General features: G+C 37.1%; 1 long non-coding RNA gene across 3 annotated transcripts in view; it reads right to left on the bottom strand.

Annotated features, from left to right (window-relative positions):
* Positions 1 to 1,610: 1,610 nt before the first annotated feature.
* The window catches only part of LOC134810872 (uncharacterized), a 62,276-nt gene continuing 44,383 nt past the window's right edge, over positions 1,611 to 19,503 (bottom strand). Inside the window, exons 5-6 of one of the 3 annotated variants that reach the window (XR_010159574.1) lie at positions 4,721 to 4,909; positions 1,611 to 2,544 (exon numbers count right to left, since the gene is read on the bottom strand). This is a non-coding gene — a long non-coding RNA (uncharacterized LOC134810872). Of the gene's footprint in view, positions 2,545 to 2,765; positions 4,910 to 13,790; positions 19,338 to 19,503 lie in introns of those variants that run through there. The other 2 variants (XR_010159575.1, XR_010159577.1) reach the window with 2 other exon arrangements.

Below are 19,503 nucleotides of genomic sequence, written 5' to 3'. Positions count from 1 at the left end.
AAATTGAATCTCAGTTCCCCTGGACCTCAACTGAGGTATAATATCCACAAATGTTACATCTTCCCTCTTCAATCTGTATCAGCATTGCGATGGAGGTGTCAGACTGTCAGGCTGAGCAAAGTGGCAAGAGTCACGAGAATGTTAAGCACAGGCCAAAGGTGAGGAGAAAGCAGACGCTCACTGATGTACGTCAATGAGGAGTGTGGCCCAGAAAAACCTGAAGTCAAGCAGGCCACGTGAGACTGTGAGAGGAGGGGCTACGGTGATGGGAAGGTGGGGAGGAGTGGGGTCAGGTTGACAGTTTTGAGTCTAAACTGTCAACCATTTTTTTGATCTTTCAAAAATACTGTGGATTTTCAATCAGTTGACCAAAAAATTGATTAATTGCATGTGTTTTGTATATCTCTCTCTCCTTCCTTTCAGTTCCATTTTCCAGTGATCAAGTTGCCCAAAGCAGAGATCCTCCTGGTTCACTCATGCATTCATTCCTTGAATAAATATTTATTTTGTTTATCTCTACTAGTTTTCAGGCATTTTGACAGATCCAGGGGATATCAAAATTAATAAAACATGGTCCCCGTAGGAGGTAATCATTTAAATACATACAGTAGAGATATGTGCAAGAGCTTATAGAAGCAGGGAAGAGGAGGTCTCTAACTGTGAAAGAAGACCAGATGACATTTGAATTGAGTGCAGAGGAGTTCACAAGACAGGCAAAATGGGGCAAGTTTTTCCAGATGTACAATGCAGCAAAGCTGACAACATTGACATAGGGTCAGAGTATATACAGAAAACAACAAAGAGTTCCATATGACATCAGGATGCACATGGTGAAAGGAAAGAGGGGCATTGGGAAGGGAGACACAAGAAAGATTCTTCCATAGGCATCCACACATATCATGCTAAGGTGAGGGGCTTCCACCTACACCACTGAAAGAGTATAATCGGGGAACAATATAACGAAATTTGCAATTGAAAAGAATCACACTGGTGGCAAGGTGACAATGAATTAGAGAGGAATTAAAGCTGTGGAAAAGAGATAGACTGGTTAGAGGTTGTCAGAGTAATTCAGAAATGAGTAGATAGCACCCTAAACTATACTGGCAGGAGGGTTGTGAAGGAGGAGAAAAAAATGAAAAGATGCTTAAGAGGTAGTTTTGACACAGGGTAGGTTACTACTGTCTCCATCTATTTCCCCTACTAAAATAACCAGCAGTGGAGGAATTGTTAAATGACTTGATCTTCCCATATGTAGAATACTCTGTAACAGTGAAGCATGGAGGCCGAGGTGCATGTTCTGAAGAGAAAAAGTTCGTAAGACTTATGGCAGCTCCCATTATGTTCTATCAAATGCAATGTGTCAATGGCTGGGAGGGCCTGGAGGAACCCACACTGTTAACTACCATATCTTCACCTTCTAGGTAGTGAGCTTAGGACAGAATGGGAGGTGAAGAAGAAGGGCTCTTTATGAGCTTTTATACTGATTAAATGCTTAAATATAGCGTTATCTGATCTATAATTTAAGAGACAATAAAAAAGGAAAGTGGGGTGAAATCAAGTGACTCCTAAGAACAATAATGACTGAATTTCAAGAAAAACAAACTAAGTTATTTGAAAAGAAGATACATTTATTAAAACTTTGAGGATAGTTAACAATTTCTTGTAATCAGAGAAATATATAAATGTTTAACATACTTACTCTAGAAATCTAGAAGTCCCAGGAATTATATTTTAAATGTTGATTCCTTATGAATCACATTTGAAACACAGTTTTAATATTATATTATTTGTTAACAAACTGGGATTCAAACCACTTTGCCTTTGGTAACATTTTGCACCTGGACTATTGCCATAATAAATTAATGGCAGCACAAGAAATCGGGTAGATGAAAGGCACATTTCACTCTTTTCCCAATGTACTAGAAAGTCCCACTTTTCCCACTTAATGGAATGCTTCTTCTGAAGTCCTTTGGAGCAATGAGCCTTTATCCTCCCCCCTACATCACTCAAACAAGAGGACTCAGGAGGACAGTGACACAGTGTGACTTCTCTCTAACACCTTGTGTATGTCTCAGGAGTTCAAACACAGGCTGAGTTATCACCGCGAGACCCCTGTGTGCATGCAGGTGAAAGGAACACAGGGAAGGTGGTTTGGTTCCATCCTTGTTCTTTCACATGTCATGTCTTTACTTGGCTGACCATAACTAGGCTGATAAATATGGGTGAAAATTTTCAGAACTCATTATCATTGGGTCCAAAAATAGATGAAGATTGTTTCTAAAATGAATGACAGAACAGCCCAGACTAACAGTCTTTTCCCAAAAGATGGCAATAAGTGGTCAGAAAAAGCCCTTGAGAAAATTTAGGAATCATAGGAAATCCACAGAAGCCTGGTTTGGCCAACTGGGTGCATGGTGGTGCCCACCAACTGTGTAAGGTCAGCTATGGGAGGGGCAGGTCTGGGAGCAACATAGGCCTGAGGGGCTTGAAGAGCATTCACAGGAAGATGGCAAGTTGGATTCAGGACTGGAGCTTGAGAAAGATCTGGGAAGAATATATAAATTGGTGAGTCATTAGCTAATGGTTGCAGAAAAGAAAATAAATTAAATCCATCATATGTATTTGCTTAGAAAAAGCAAGTGAGAAGAAAAACGTGGATCATTTTTTTTTTCTTTCTAATCCTCAAAAGTAGCACATCAATTCCACTTAGATGCTATTGAATGATAACCAAGAGTAAAACTACTTTTTTCCTTTTCTAACTTTTTACCAAGGAGGGTTTTGAAAGAATTCTTCAAAACAATCTAGTGTGTGTTACAATCTCGGGGTGATACGTTCTTAGAGAGTAAATATTTATCAAAATCATGCTTGAAAAGGCATACTCATTATAGGAAAATGTGTAAGAATAGCTAATAAATTTAGTTTTAAAGTATCTACTCCAGCAGAAACATGTAACAATAGCACACTATTCAGAGGCATAAAGATATTTATAAGTATCTTTAAACACTTAATTCCCATTAAATGGTTCATATAAGTATGGTTCTGCTATACTCTAAAAACTAATACTATAGCACAAATACCTCGATCACATAAAGATATAGATTTGTGTGATCTACTCAAAGGTATAGTTTGAGCTACAAGAAGAAGCCCGCAATCACAGCTATACCCTCCCCTGCCCTACTTTAGCTTAGCCAGCATCAAACTTCTAGAATTTTAAATGCAACCAGCGAAGTTTCTCCTCCAGTACAATCACTATTTTGCACAAGACATATTCTTAAAATTTATCGAAAATGAAATAAAATACGTTTAAAAATCTTTAAAATCTCATAAAATAAGAGTTCTCGAGATTATGAGATGAGAAGTGAGAACGTTGTTAGCTATTTCTCTGTGCGATGCAATATGAAACATTTCCTGGGAAATGCTGTCATGTTTGGGAGTTGTTCTAAAAACAAACAATAGGAAAGGCTAGGGTAGACCTTCCCTCCATGAAGGGATCAAGCACAATGCATTACTAATTTAGTCCAGCAGAGCTAGTAGAAATAGTTCCTGGAGGCTTCCCCTCACTATCACCTGACCACAAGTGCCATGCTGACTAGCCAGGGACACAGGATGCAAGCTCCAGGAGGTGCACCAGTTGTGAGGTTTTGGAAAAGATCTCATGCTGTATTGCACTAACTGGAGTCCAAAAAGGAGCTAATTTCACAGGGCTTAAAATCACACTAAAAATAATTCCTTGGGACTTCTCTATCTTGACAGCTTGGAATTACTACAAAATATTTGGTATGGCACAACATATTTTCCCAAATAACAGTAAACATGGACATATTTTATTAACTAATGACAGACTCTAATATGTTCAAGCAGCCAACTACAGTCTTCCATTTTCTTCACATAAAAAAGAAGAAATGGAGTTTTCCATAGGAATTTCTTTCTTTTCATGGACAAAAACTTCAAAAATGTATAATAACCTTTTCACTGGTTTGAAGGTTCTTGGCAGGTCCCAGTTAGAAAGACAAAATGCAAACAGGGCTAGTCCAAAGACAGTTAAGTAAGGAGAGGCTATGTGTGTTTGTGTGTGTGAGAGAGGGAGATAATGTCAGTGTGTTTGCGTGTGTGCGCGTGCACGCTTTTGAGCATGACTGCCCGCACATTCTTGCACTGGGGTGATGTGAGAGGGACAAAGTCAAAGGAAAGGAAAAGGTGTAGGGGACAGCATAGGCACAGGATGCAGTCATTTTCTCCAACACTCCCACGTGGAGAAGGCAGAGCACGTCCTTGAATCTGAAGACAGATTGTTGTGTGAGTCCCTTGTCACTCAAAGCTATACTGGTGAATGATGGCAGGAGCCTAGACTTGATATTAAAAGACCTGCCTTCTGGTCTCAATGTCGCTGAGGTTCAATACCCCCATTTATAAATCAAGGGCATAACCATCTACTTCCTATGACCAAATTCAGGCTTGCAAATGTTTGGTAAAGTGCTGTCCAACAATGAAGAGTCCTTACCATATCTTCTCAGGCACAAGTAGAAACTGAGTCTTGGGTATAGGGACCAGGGGAGGACACACTCACAAAGTGCTTATGCAACACTACATTGCACAGGGGTGCACCTGCTCTGGCCTTAAAACAAATGTGAAGGAAATAGAGTTTTACATGGAGTCTACATTTAACTCTTCATCCTTAATAAAAAACAAGCCAGAGAGGGACAGAGGGAATATAGCGTACATGAATTCTGAGAAATCATAATGGTTCGGCCATGCATGCCTGTGGTTGAAGACATCCCAACATACATCACAAAAATGTCCAGTGACTGGACCATGCAGCACCATGTAGTCTGATGAGGCTCCTGCTCCGAACACATCAGGCAATGGGGTTTCAGTTTCCACCATATGCAGTCTCAAGTCAGGTACCAAACTGAAGCAGCACAAGACATAAAACTGTTAGAATATAGAAGGCACCTAATTTTTCTTGGAGCTGTGGGAGGACCAGATTGACCCAGGAGACCACCTGAATATTGAGCAAGGCATAGTCATAGCTTGGGTACTAGATTTTAAGATGTGACTTTCCTCTGAGGTTATATTTAAGAATTTCTTAGAGAAAAACAAAATCACCAACAGGAAACTATCTTATCGTTGAGAACACTTACAGTGACAAAGAAGCTCCCCGCGAGTTGAATTTAGGATTAAAAAAGGAACTAAGCACCAAAACTGGAAAAAAAAAAAAAAAAAAAAAAACAATCGAAGACAGAGCTGGTTTCAGGGCAACGTGGCCAAGGCTGACATACTGTTACCAGGCCCCAATTCCACTCATTCCACTCCATGTATCTCTCATCCATAAAGCTTCATTTTCAGCAAGCTCTCCCTTCAAGGGAACGAGTTCACAAAGCACCTTCACTCCTTACATTTTTTCCCTTTCAAATCCAATGAAAAAGAGCAAGAGTCTCTTACCCGGAAGAATTGGTCAAAATCTCCTGCTTTGAGTCTGAGTCACTTGCTCATCTATGAACCAATCACTGATTGTCCTTAGACAATTTGAGAGTAGGACTTACAGACCCAGGGTCCTTAAAGCTACTGGAAGAAGCCTCCAATTAATCTAGTGTAGACAAACACGGTGCTTTACAAACCTGAGTGAGTTGGAACTACAGTAGTCACCTACTTTCTCTACTCCTAAACTTTAGGGCTCACTATCACTGAGGTACAATTATCCTTGTATTTTATGATATTGGAATTTCTCTTACAGATACAATATGGTTAAAGGAAGTCAATATGAGGGGCCTCACAAAATAGATGTAAATATTTTATTTATTTGCCTAGAAACATATATCTCAGGCTCATTTTTGTATTTCTCTAAACATCTAAATATTTTCCCATTAAATCAGCATTAAAAGTCAACAAAATGATTAAATCTTCATCAGTTTATTGAAACAAATTTCAAAGTTTAATCTCCCATTTCAAACTAAGTCTCTAGTGGTTTATTTGTAAACATTGATTAAATGCACACCCTGCAAGGAAGAAATAAATTGGCTGGTATACACACAGTTGAGAGTCAGAATGGAGGAAACATTTCCAAAGCAAAGAATTACTTAAACTACTGCCTATTTCCCTAAATATTCACGTAATTGGTAATTGATGGATTAAATATATGTCTTATCTTATGCCATACAATATTCTTAAGGTAGTCAATTGTTACCTTTTAAAATTCCTATATTTTCTATGTCTATCTGAACTAATTATTTTCTAGCTGAATTATATAGTAAGACCCAGTTTACACAATAAATTAGAAAAGAGAAGGGACTGTTTCAGATTCCACAAAGCTTTAGCCTTAGCCCTATTTTTATTCTTCAAACTCTTCTTCAGTTACCATTCTATATAAGCGAATCATAAATCTCTATTTAAGTTCAGCCTTATTTTATTTCTAACTAAATTCTAGATTCTTCCACCTGGATATTTTACTTAACTCTGACACATAAAGTACACGTACGAACTTAACTCATCATATTTTATGCAGGTAAGTCTGTCTCTTGATGTCATGATCTCTAACATTGGGCCTTCCTACTGCCAGGCAACTGGGCTCCGTCCATCTTTCACTCTTCCTACATTGCCAGGTCCAAAGAAAATGCTTCTATAATGCCTTTCCAATATTTTCTCTGGCAATTCTTAGAAAGATAAAATGTGGACTGCAAGATGTCATTTTTATTATGTGAGACATAAATATTTGGCAACACTACATAAGCTGGAGAATTTGTAGCTATCTTGTTATATATTGGATATTTCTCCCTCAACTGTAGTTTTATAAGAAGAGAAATATAAATTTAGTAATATATTTGACTATCTAGATCTTTAAAATAGTCTAGAAAATTAAGGCGTTCCTGGACATTCATTTCTTTATCAGAAAGACTTTATTTTATTTTAAAGTCATAATTGTACCTTATGGACACATCTTTCAATGGTAATATTTGTTAATTTTTATTTTGTTTTGTTTTTATGCTAATAATGCTAACACATTTTTTATTAAATATAGATAACATATTTAATAATATCTTATAAAATATCTTATTCAATATCCTATTGCCAAAGAGGATGAGAATTTGCAACATGGTTTTCTTGATATTCATGTTAAAATTGATGAAAAATTACTTTCAAAAATGCCTTTGATGTTTGATGATTTGAGAAAATTCTCAAAATATCAAGTATCTTCTAGTTGAACATGAATATTTTACTAAAGTTTCTGAGGGCAAGTTTTTGCAAATCTTAAGTAATGGAGCACAATTATAATTCCCTTGTAATTTAACCTGATTAGATTCTGAAGTGTAAATGCATGAGAGCAAAATTAATATGGTTTTCTTTTAATGTGAAGAAATACCTAAGGTATATGAAATAGGTGGGGGGCAAACAGGAACCACATGGCTGGCATGAGCTCCCTGTCACCTGTTGTCTCCTCATTTGTTCTGGTTAATAAGAGCTCATTCAGCACCTAACACCTTCCAGGAATTGGGCTGTACATGATGAAAATTGGGTGAGGAGGTTGAGACTCTTCACACAACTCAGATACGTCCCCTCATTTTCGTCATCACGCACCAGCATGCCATAATGATACAGATCTTCTTTTTCCTGTTCCATCAGAAGGAGTAATCGTTTCAAGCATGGATATGGCAGGAGATAAAATACATATATAGCATGGCAGATTATGAAAAATGCTATAGAGAACAACAAAACAGGATGAGGAAATGCTAAAGAAGAGAGGGTGAGGCTTACTCGTTTGTATAGAGTGGGTAGAAAAAAACCTGGCTAATAAGATGACATGTGAGCAGAGATTTGAAGGAAGTGAGCATGTGGATACCTAGGGAAAGATGACCTAAGCAAGTGCAAAGCCCCTGAGGTAGGAGAGGCTTGAAATGACTGAGCACCAACCACAGAGGCCACTGTAATTGGGGAAGGAGAGAGGAGGCAGTGAGAGCTGATGAGGGCAGTCAGCCAGGTGCTGAATGAAAAATGACGTGATTTGATTGGGTGTCCAAGTTGCGCGTGCATGTGTGTGTGTGTGTGCATGCTTGTGTGTGCATATTGATAGATCTATATCTATGTCATATACACACACATTTTAGTAACTTATTTGAAACCCTAAGTTTTTATTTTTACTTATCCCTCAGAGTCAATCACAGAAATATAGTTTACACATGTGTGTGTAAAATATTATTTTTTCTGTACTTGCTTAAATAATATAAATTATATTTTAAACTTTATATCATAATTAAACTTCATATTAAAAAATATTAAAATCTACAAAAAATTTATGTATTTTAAATTTTAATTACACATATTTATAGCATATTATGTAGATATATTATTATATACTATAATATAACTATATGTAATACGTAATTAAAATTATGTATAATTTTAATATAGACAGTTTAAAATGCATATAATGTATATTATGATAGGAACTATTAAGCTTAATCTACAATATTTTAAAAGATATAAACTATATTAAGGCTATTTAAACAGGTACAGAATAAAATGAATAGCATCAAGTTAACAGCACAAAGTAAACAAGCACTAAGAATTTGCACTCCGACTACACTTTATATCTTTTACTTCCGTGGTCCTAGAAAGAACAACTTGACATCACACAATATTCCCCATACACTTACACATGGCTTACCCTAAAGTTTCAAAACTTCAAAACAGATGGGGAAAGTTCTCTCTGCTTGGCTATTTGTGAGTTTTCATTCTGCAGAGCATACAATATACAAGTGAGGGAAGCAATATTTTGCTCTGTTCATGAAATCTGACAAACCAGGATGTAAGTACAGAGACAGTGTTATCTCTTCTCAAGCAGGATTGATACATTTATCTATTTGCTAGATACCTATGAAGAAAAACCAATTCAAAAGATACTTAGAGTGGAAGAGTAAAAATAATTAATGAATTATATTGTTTTGGTTAGTACATACTTTGGATTTTCAATTTGTGTCATAAAATCTTGTCTTAATTTGGTTACCATTTGCATATATCATTCAAAGCATATTTTAAAGATGACATCTATATATAGTAAATTCAGTTAATTCATTTCTGAAGAATCAAAATCACTGGGAATAAAGTGAATTCAGTTTTGCCTTTTAATACTTTTAATATTTCTGGACTACCAATGACAGTTTTGAAGCTTGATGTTCTTAAGTCTCACATTTTGACAAATGGGTGAGCTGTAAACAGACTAGAAGGGAGCCAGAAACTCTGGAACTTTTACCCATGGTAGTAGCAAAAGTCTTGTAAAACACACCTAAGCAGGAAAGAAGAGAGGAGGAAAGTATGCCTCTTAGTAAATGCCAAACTTTAGTGTCTAGACAAATCTTTAAAAATTAGTAAAATTGAGGTAGTCAAGCACAACAGTCAATTGGGAATATCCACCAGTGCAGGGGAATGAGTTATTTTGGTTTCACATTTTGGCATATCCCTCAGAGAACAGATTAATCAAACCTTCTATTTGTTATGAAAGCAAATAAACTATTTGATTATTTACTTTTAGTATACTTGGGATAATTTTACATAAACTATCATAAACCCTGCTCTCACACATTTTTAAAAGTTAGGGGGAAATATGACATCACCAAATAAGACTTCCATCCTGCAAAAATCATCTCCATAATGGTAAACATATATGCTTATAAAATTGTTATGAAATCCACCTGTAAAACATGGTTGATGATCCCTCTGGGGACAAAGAACAGAATTGGTCACGGATTAATGGCACATTGGCCTTTAGACAAATTGCTTCACGGTCACATTTCACTTTGGAATCAGGATCCTTATAGTAGACCTATGCCAGTATTCTCTTTGCCAATAAAAATATGTTTTTCTCCTCATTTGCAGTAGTTATGTGAGTACTGGGTAGGTTCTAGGTAATTTCTAAATGCAAAACTCCATTTAAGGAACACAGTACAAAGCCTACATGATGTCAATACACTTGGCTGAACTGTTACCTGTTCCACCTGTTCAAAGGCACTTAAAATGAGTCCAAATGTCTCTATTAAGAGCACTCTCATACCAGAATACATTATATTAGAAAGTCTGAGGCAGCTGTTACTAGGTTTATTAATAATTCAACAGAGTTGAATAATCACAGTACTTTGTGACAAAGACAATGGAGCCAGCCTAAGGGGCTAGTCCATGCCTTCATGGCTATTACTGTCTGATGGGATACCAATCGTACAGCACTGTGCAGAAAAAAAAGATATGCTCAATAAACACTAAATCACAGAAGCTTACAACAGTGTTATCACACAGAGAGGCTATGGGAAAAGACCCACAGAGGAAGTAAAATCTCAAGGCATGTCAAAGAGTAAGTGGCAACGAGAAGTGAGAGGAAGCCTGGGGAAGAGGGGACAGCATGCACAGAGAACTGGAGCTGTTGAAACCACGTGCTCACAGCCAGAGGACCACTGTGTGGTGTTGACTTAGGGCAAGGAGCCTGGAAAGGTAAGAGGAGTGCGATTTTGAGGATCTAGAAGTTTATGTTTAAGAGTGAACACTTAAATGTGAAAGCAGTGAGATGAAGTTTAGTAAATTTGGAGGCAAGAAAATTGCATCACCTAACTTTTATTTAAGCACACGATTCAGACAGCCATGTAAATAGTGGCCTGCTGTGAGACATTAAAGAGCTTTGGGGAATCTTCCAGTAGTCCCAGTGAAAAATAAAGAGAAACAAAATATTAATTCCCAAAAGCATGTGAAAATGTTATATATATATATGTGTGTGTGTGTGTGTGTGTGTGTGTATACACACACACACAATATAATAACTATGTATGTATATACACTCAATTTGTTCATTCATTTCTTGTGTACCTTTATGCACCAGTATCTATGTGTGAAGAATGGTACTATCTGCTTTAAGACCAATGAGGACCATAGGTGGGGAGAAGATGAGTTAGGCTACCTTTCTAACAGTGAACAACAACAACAGCAGCAACATGGAAATGTTTCCCAGTGGAAAGCCATTAAACAAAAAGACAAATAGGTATGTAATTACAGATTATTAAAAGCATCCACAGGAAAAGCATCCCATGCCCTGAGGGACAATAACTCAGTCTCTACTCCAGGCTGGAAAATGGGGAAGACTTCCATGAGCAGGTAGCACCCACCAGCACACAGGGAGAAGAGAGAGGGATCCCCATGTTCAGGACCCACAGAGAGGGTGGAAGGAAGATGGGCCAGCTGGTGTTGGAAATGCTGCAGAGATTAATTGTACAGAATTCACCACCAAATTAGAAAATGAAAAGCTAATTTCTGAATACAGAAGAGAACAAAGACACAAAGAACAAATCAAAGTTACAGGAAGGCCCATTTTGTTTCAATAAATAATATTAAGCATGAAGCCCCGTGAGGTGAACAGAAGCAAAAGGTAGGTGAGAGTGAGAGCTTAGGCTCATCTTCAAAGAACTCGAGGGATTCCATTAAAGGAGAAGCAGAAATGTCAGAAGCAGTGTCAAGGCACAATTTTTGTAGGAAACTTGAGTACATGGATAAGGCCAGGCAGAGGACAAATGGAAGGAACAAAGAAACAGAATGAAGGCCAGGCACAATGGTTCAGGCCTGTAATCCCAGAACTTTGGGAGCCTGAGGCAGGAAGATCACTTGAGGCCAGGAGTTTGAGACCAGCCTGGGCAACGTGGCGAGACCCTGTCTCTTAAACATTTAAAAATGTGCAACTGCAGTGAGCCATGATCACACCACTGCACTCCAGTTTGGACAAAAGAGCGAGATGCTGTCAAAAACAATAACAACAAAAAAAGAGAGAGAGAGAAAGACAAAGAAGATATTTAGCATTTAGGTAGTCTCAGAAGTGTTTGTTACTGGCAGTTAACATTTGTGAAGCCTTTATTATTGCGTTCCCATTTTAGCATGAGGAAACCAAGGCTCTGAGAATTTGAATGACTTAATAGCAAATGAACAATATCATATGACCCACAGATCTAGCTTACTGCTAGATCTTTGAGAAAACTAGGAATAATTACCTTTAAGTATGTGCTTAGTCATTCATTAAAAAATAAAATAAAAAAATAAAAAACTATCTCCCCATTGCTTAGGCTCTAAGAGAGCAGAGAGGTGACAAGGGTGTTAATTTAGACCTCTGAGAGCATCTCTAAGCCAGTAATATGTCAGTGTGATGCCTGAAAAGCTGTTGATACCTAACTGGTCCTGGACTATCTCCCACAGCTTGTAAGAGAGTATCAAGAGTGCCCCTAATTGCCAAAGAGGTCCTGCATCCAGCCCACATGGAGGTACGTGTGCCTGATTTATTCAGAAGATGGAGAAGCGTGGTGTCTCTCTGTGACTAGGTGGAAACACTTCCTTCTAGTATATTCTCTTAGAAAGCATTTCACATTCCTATTTGCTGAACACATAGTCACAATGGACACATTTACTTTTTGAAATTAAAGGTCACAATAAATTTCCTGCTCAGCAGCCTCTTCAAACCGTATGAAAATTAAATGTATTTCTTGGAAACAGAGAAGCATTTAAAATATAGAGAGTCATCGTGGAAATGCCTCCAAGAGCACTGTGAGTGTGCAGGTAATTGATGATGTCAAGCAAAGCTGTACAGTGGGGCAGGAGGGAGAAAATGACAGAGGGACGCTTTTCTGCCTGTATCATGTTTTCTCTTTGCAGCATTCAAAACAATGCTTTCTGTAGAAAATGGAGCTTCAGTCGTGCTCCCCATTCTTTTACTTTCCTCCCTTTAAACCTGGCTCACATTCACTGGAGCAAAGGAGAATTCTGCTGAGGTCAAATCCTCTGGTCCTCCTAGTCATTTAGGCTAGTCACTTTTCTGTACTGTTTCCAAAAATGAATCCAGATAAGCGTTCCTTCAAGATTTCCAAGATCATGGGGAAGAGTGCTTAGCATGATGCATGCCCAGGGCCCACACCCAGCAAGCCCCAGGGAAATTCACAAATAGTGCAAATAGTGGATAAATTAACTGGGCAGCTGTGTCCAGCTCCTCACACCTGGAGGGAAGCATTGTTTCTCTCTAACCTGGTCTGCCAGCTTACATAGACTCTCTGAGTTGTGGGGAGTAAGGCTCACAGTTAGTAGCAGAGTTTTAAATAAGAAAAAGTCTTTTGTTTTTTACAGCTTAAAATTATCTTCAGTGGTACCTGCTATTCTAGCTGACTGTGTTCTTCACTCATCATTCAATTAATATCTAATCCTCTAAGTGCAACATAGTGGAGCAGTAGAGGGGATAATTCAACAAATACAATGGAAAATAACTTGAGAAACAGCAGGTCAATTGTTCAACATAAAACGCACATCAAACATAAGATTTTTCAAAGGGTAAATTAATTTGCAAGCTCTAAAAATTCCATTTTGCAACGAGGCATTAATTTTTTTACCTCAGCAGAAAGGTTTTCCAGAAAATGAAATTTTAAAATGCTGATTATTGTATCTCTCTTTTTTTCTCCATCTTTTTCTCTCCTTTTCACTTTCCACTTCTCAACAAAATAAGAAAAACAATCAGTATAGGCTTCTGGCAGCACAGCGAGAGAAATGTGAGATTGGCCCTTAAGGGAATTTTTATTCTCAAGTGGATGTAAATGTATTCATCAATTCAAAGAAATGCATAGTGTGTTATAGACACAATACATTAATAAATAGCCATGCATTAAAAAATAATGAGGTTTTCCACAAAACAACATCCTGTGGTGTGTAGGGTCATAAAAAAGATACTAAAAGAGAGAGAAAAGATTATGTGTAAAATCTGATTAAAATACAGAAACACCACCATATATGTAAGATGTAATAAATATTTTATTAGTTAACTATAAACAAAAGAACAAATGCAGTAAAATGTAATTAAAAATGTAAAAGTGAAGGATGTGATTTATTTTACTACAATAATATTAATATTACAAATGGTATGTAAATCATATCAAGACTATTGTAGAAAGAGTGGAAAGCAGCCATTCATTTCTTATAATGAGATTTCATCCCCTTTTTTGATTTACATTTGTTTAAATATTTCAAATAGTGAATGAATAATGTTGCGCTTAAACCTTACACAGCTTAGCACATTCTCAAATTTCCATCAGCCCTTGGATGAGATTTGCATGTTGGCAGGCAGTTTCCAGGCAGAACCACTAATTGTGAAAATAGAAGAAAATTGACTGGCAGAAACCAAGAGTATTTTTAGTGCTGTTGGCTGAATGAGTTTGGCTTTGAGTAGTAACCCCTACTAGTGAATGTGCTAGAACCCAAAATAGCATTTTACAGAAGGTCCCCCAATTAAAATAGGTGAAAAGACAAAAATGTAACATTCATTAACTACTATTGGCTTGAAAACTATTAGGGATTTAAACTGCTAAGATTGTTTGCATCAAACTTTCCTGCCATTGCCTCTGAAATTGAGCGGAGTGCCAGAAGTTTGTATTTGGGACCACTGAAACCCAAGCACATCAGAGACCCTGAGATTTGAGGTCCACCATCATATTGGAAGCCACCCCTTCCACTGGCTGAGCCTCAGTCAAAGGGACAAAATGCCTAGCAAAGAATTCTCTTCTATATTGATAGAGAACATGTGGCACAAAATCACACTCAAGCCAAACTACAGTTTGGTATCAACAAATGTCATGTGTTTACTACTTTCTACCATTTCCTATTGGAGCAGTTGTTTCATACCTCTCTTGAGGTATACGCCTCACAAAATAATAAAACCTCTTCTATTACTGTCACACAGGACATGCACTTGTGAAAGTGCGTGCACTAGCCAGCATGCTCAGCTAGGATATAGCAGAAGTGAGGTTTGAACTCCTGCCTCTGAGCCCACACATCCTGAGCTATCTGCTACGTCCCGCTGCTCCTCATTTCATCACATCTCTGGTGGCCTCTTCAGTTTTCCATTTTCATAAGTGTAGCCCTGTTTCTGATCTGCCTGCTGCATTATCTTTACCTAATTCCTACCTTTCCTTGTAGCATTATGAGTTTTCCCTCACACTGCCAGCTCTCAAAGCCCTCCTGGGGGGTCTGCATCTATCCCATCTCTGGCTACCCCACAACCCTCCACCCATCCGCATAGCCCAGCAATTAGCTCTTTGTATTTTGCTCATTCTATCCCCTTCTCCGGATCACATCCAAAGCAGTACCATATCTATGGGTATTTCTATTTATTTTAATTCAAGTACCCAAGGCCATTTCTTCTGTTATAACAAATGATCATGAAATCCTCATTCTCAATGAAGCTTTTTCAAATCGATCAAAGAATAATTCTTGCTTTTCTGGTCTATTGAGGTTAAGTCAGAAATACTTTAGCTAAACAGGAAGGCAGAAATCCACATATAATTAATGCCTTACACCAATATGGATTTATTTTTTCACACAGAAGATGTTCAAAAGTAGCTTGTTCTTGGTTTTGCTTCTTCAGTGTAAAGACAAAAAGAACAAAGTCTCTGCTTTTCTCTTGCTCTCTCCTTCATGGTCCTAAGGAAGCTGCAGCCCAATCACTACCTCTACATTTTAAGCCAGGAGCAGGAAGAAGCAACAGTACATTTATGAGGAAAATAAAAGCTGTTCCCAGAACTACACATCAGATTTCCTCTTCTCTTTCATTAGCTAAAACTATGTCATGGGCCCAACACTAACTGGAAGTTGGCAAGAAAGAAGTTGGAAATAGTGGCTTGGTTAGCCACCCAAGAGTGTCTGCCACAGTCATTGAACCAAAGTAATTGTGTTTCCTCACTATGCAAACATTGTACCAGATGTTTATCCTCTCATGCAGTCAATAAACAAAGGCTAATTGAGAGGCTTTTATGTGCAAGGCATTATGTTCATATTATGGAAGGTACAGAAATAAACCAAGCACAGATACTACCCTCAGAGGACTTAGCCTAGTAACAAATATAATATATATGATCCCTGTCTTTGACCAGCTTAGAATCTAGATAGGCTGCATGACACTGAAGTGTGAGAAAAAAATGAAGAGTGCTTTAAAAACTAGCAAACTGTTGCAAACATCTACAGATTTGGCACAGTATAAAATGTAGATAAGGAAAAAAATATAACAGGGTAGAGTCAGCTACTGTAGAAGGTTTCTTGTAAGAAGGAATGGGGTGTCATGTTTAAAGGGTAAGGAAGGAACATAAATTGGTCAAGAACAGTTGTTTCCAAAATGTTTTTGCCTAGGTAAACTTATCAAAAATTATTAGAGCATTTACCCTCCATATGTGCATTGATCAGTTGTTTATAAGTTATATACCGACAGTATTGCACTGGTAAAGTATATACATTATAAAAGATACAAAAAAATATATTAAAGGATGAAATTCCAACATATCTCCTCACAAGGTATGTATCAATTACAAAGTATAAAACAAAAAGTTTATGATGGAGATGGAGAAACCAGACAGACAGCACCTTAAACAAATGCTCAACATTAACATGAACATGAATGGGCCATATATATCAATATCACATGCTTTTTGATAAGATGCACCAAGAAAGAGGCAATATCACTTCTGCAGTGCTCCTGCTAAAAATGTATCCCCTAAATTTAATCAAAAGTAAACATCACACAAACTCAAAGTAGGGAACAGTCTGCAAAATACCTGGCCAGTATGATTGAAAAATGTCAAGTTCTTGAAAGATAAAGACAGAGCCGCAATCTTTCCCAGAGTGGAGACAAAGAGGGAGTCATGATGGCTAAATGCAATGTGAGATCCTGGATTGGATCTTGGACCAGAGAAAGGACACCAGTGGGACGATGTGCAACATTTGAATATGGTATTTAGATGAATTCATAGTATTGTATCAATGTTAATTTCCTGGTCTGGTTACCTGTACTAATAGTTATGTAATGTGTTAACATTTGGAGAAGCTGGGTAGAAAGTATACAAAAATGTTTGACACTGTTTCTGCAACTATTTTTTTAAAAAGCACTAAAAAGAATGAGACCTTTAAGATGTGGGAATAGAAGTTCTTGGCAATGTGTTATTTCCTTTACCCAATGGATTGTCTTGCTTACATCCTGGTCTGGAGTGTTTGTTAAATTCAGATCTGGAAACCTGATAAAGCCACAGAAGGAAGCCAGCCAGGATTTGTGTCAGAAACTCTCTTAAATTGATGTAACCTTTCTGGTCAGTGATTTTATTACATGTTCTTTAAAAAAAAAAAAAAAAATTCTATTTGACTATTTGATTAAGAAATTCCATTTCTAGGTACTTAACTAAAATTAATAATCAGAAATGGGGACAAAAGTGTAAAAAGATTTTCACTGAGGTGTTCTTTGTAAGACTGAATAATTAGAACAAATTTAACTTCCAATAATGAGAGGTAGTTAAATTTATAATAAATCCACACAATGGAATACTCTGTAGCCACTATAGTTATATGTTCCAAATTATTTAGTCATATTGCAGAATACTTAATATATAAGTTGAACAAGCCTTATAAAGTTATACTTACAGTTTTATTCCAATTACAACTGTAAGCTATGTATATAAATGTACCAAACTATTAATCTGCCTTGTAATATATAGACGGGTTTCTTTTTCTTCTTTGTGCTTGTTTTTCTAATTTCTATTGTACCTACTGTCTTAATAATGCGAAAAACAAATAAGCAGTTCAGAAAAGTAGAAACTGAGTGTTTATTTGTGTTTGAGGTTTTGAAAAAATATCCTAGGCTGGGTGTCATCCAGCTGAAAGATGCTTAGTGGTCTAATTAGGCTACATGAGACAAGATGAAAGGTGCAACATGCCTTCATTTAATCTCTTTGAATCTTTAGGAAAGCAAGCTTTGTTTTTAAAAGGGTAGGAGAGAACACTCGGAAGGAGATTTGGTAAGCCTCATCCTCAGGAATAAACGTAGGTGAGCAAAATTGGTTACTATCCAGATCTCTTGTACCAGCTAGTACAAGAGTAGAATAAAACCAGCACAAATACATTTTTCAGGGTTGGTAACCTTGCTTCCAGTCTTGTGATTTTTGTGTTTGTTATCCTTTGAAAGTTCTACATAATGATTAACAACAAAAAATTTTAAAACACAAATGGTCAGTGTGCCTGTCTTCAGTATCAAGAAGGAAAATGTGAGCTGGAGAGACTGCGTCTTTCCTCACAAGCAGACTAGGATTTGATGGATTCTGGGTTGTTTCCAGTTCAGAGCTCTTAAAATAAAACTGCTCTGAACTTTTACATGCAAGTCTTTGTGTAGACACATGCTTTCATTTCTCTTGGGTAAATATCTAAGAGTGGAATGGCTGGATCATATGGTAAGTATATGTTTTGCTTAACTTTTCAAGAAACAGCCAAACTGTTTTGCAAGTAGCTGTGCCATTGTACATTCCAACCAGTAACGTTTGAAAGGTCTGAATTCTCCACGTTTGCCAAAACTTTTTCTTATCTTTTTGACCACAGTCATTCTAGTGGGTGTGATGTTTCATTATGGTTTTAATTTGCATTTCCCTAATAACTAATGAGGTTATTGTATTTATCTGTTGTAAATTTTTTAGTTTTACATCTTACATATAGATATATGATGTATTTTGAATTAACCTTTATATGTGGTACAAATCAGGGCTCAGAATCATTTTTTGTTTGTCAGGATCTAATTGTTTCAGCACTATTGGTTTTTGCTTTTGTTTTTTAACTATCATATCTCCATGGAATTGCCTTTGCACAAAGTCTACCTAACACATCTTCCTTTTGGAACTTATAACAAAATATTGCAGTATTTTGAACCTAGAACTTTATCCAAATAGAAGACAAGTTATTATTTGATAATAATAATAAGGACCGTGTTTTATTTATCTTTGAAATAGCTTGGGTGCTAATAAATAGATAAATAAATAACAGGGTTGGACGAAGAAGAGAATAATAGGTCTGAGGTCAACCTAGAGGTTTCGGATATAAAAATTAACTCCTTGAGACAAGGAAATATGTAAGTGGATGTTTCTTCTCTATTGCAGTATCCTCTATGGGAAAGGCTGTGAGAAAGATATAAAGAAAGAAAGCAGTGGCCGAGGAAAGGGAACTATAATGAGGTGCTGCACACACTCTAAATAAAGAGCAGCAGGAATCTGCATGCCAGAGAAAGAGAGAGAGAAAGAGAGGGAGGGAGGGAATGAAGCGGGGGGAAATGGGAAAGGAAAGGAAATTTAAAAGAAAAAGAAAACCTAGTCATGACCATAAGAACTATAAACCAGGCAACATGACCATAAGAACCTGGAAAAGCACCTTAAATCTCTGTTCCATCTTCATTCTTCTGAATAGTTTCCTGTTATTATCTTCTGTGTGTTTCTTAACAATAATTAGCAGATGACCCTTTCAACCAATGTGTTTTCCTTGGTAGTCAGCTAAAAAGAAAAGATGAGAGATTTTTGTCCTGGTTCCTAGATAGAAGAACACACCAGGTACAGTATGGAACAGCCTACATAGAGTAGGAGACAGAGGAAATCACTGAGCTCACCAGCAAGAAAGAGGCTCGAACTGGAAAGATATTTTATTCCTGTAACTACTCTG

This window comes from Pan troglodytes, chromosome 7, assembly GCF_028858775.2.
Source record: "Pan troglodytes isolate AG18354 chromosome 7, NHGRI_mPanTro3-v2.0_pri, whole genome shotgun sequence".
NCBI lineage: Eukaryota > Metazoa > Chordata > Mammalia > Primates > Hominidae > Pan > Pan troglodytes.
Note: the sequence above shows the minus strand (reverse complement) of the source record. Positions and strands in the feature narration are given on the sequence as shown.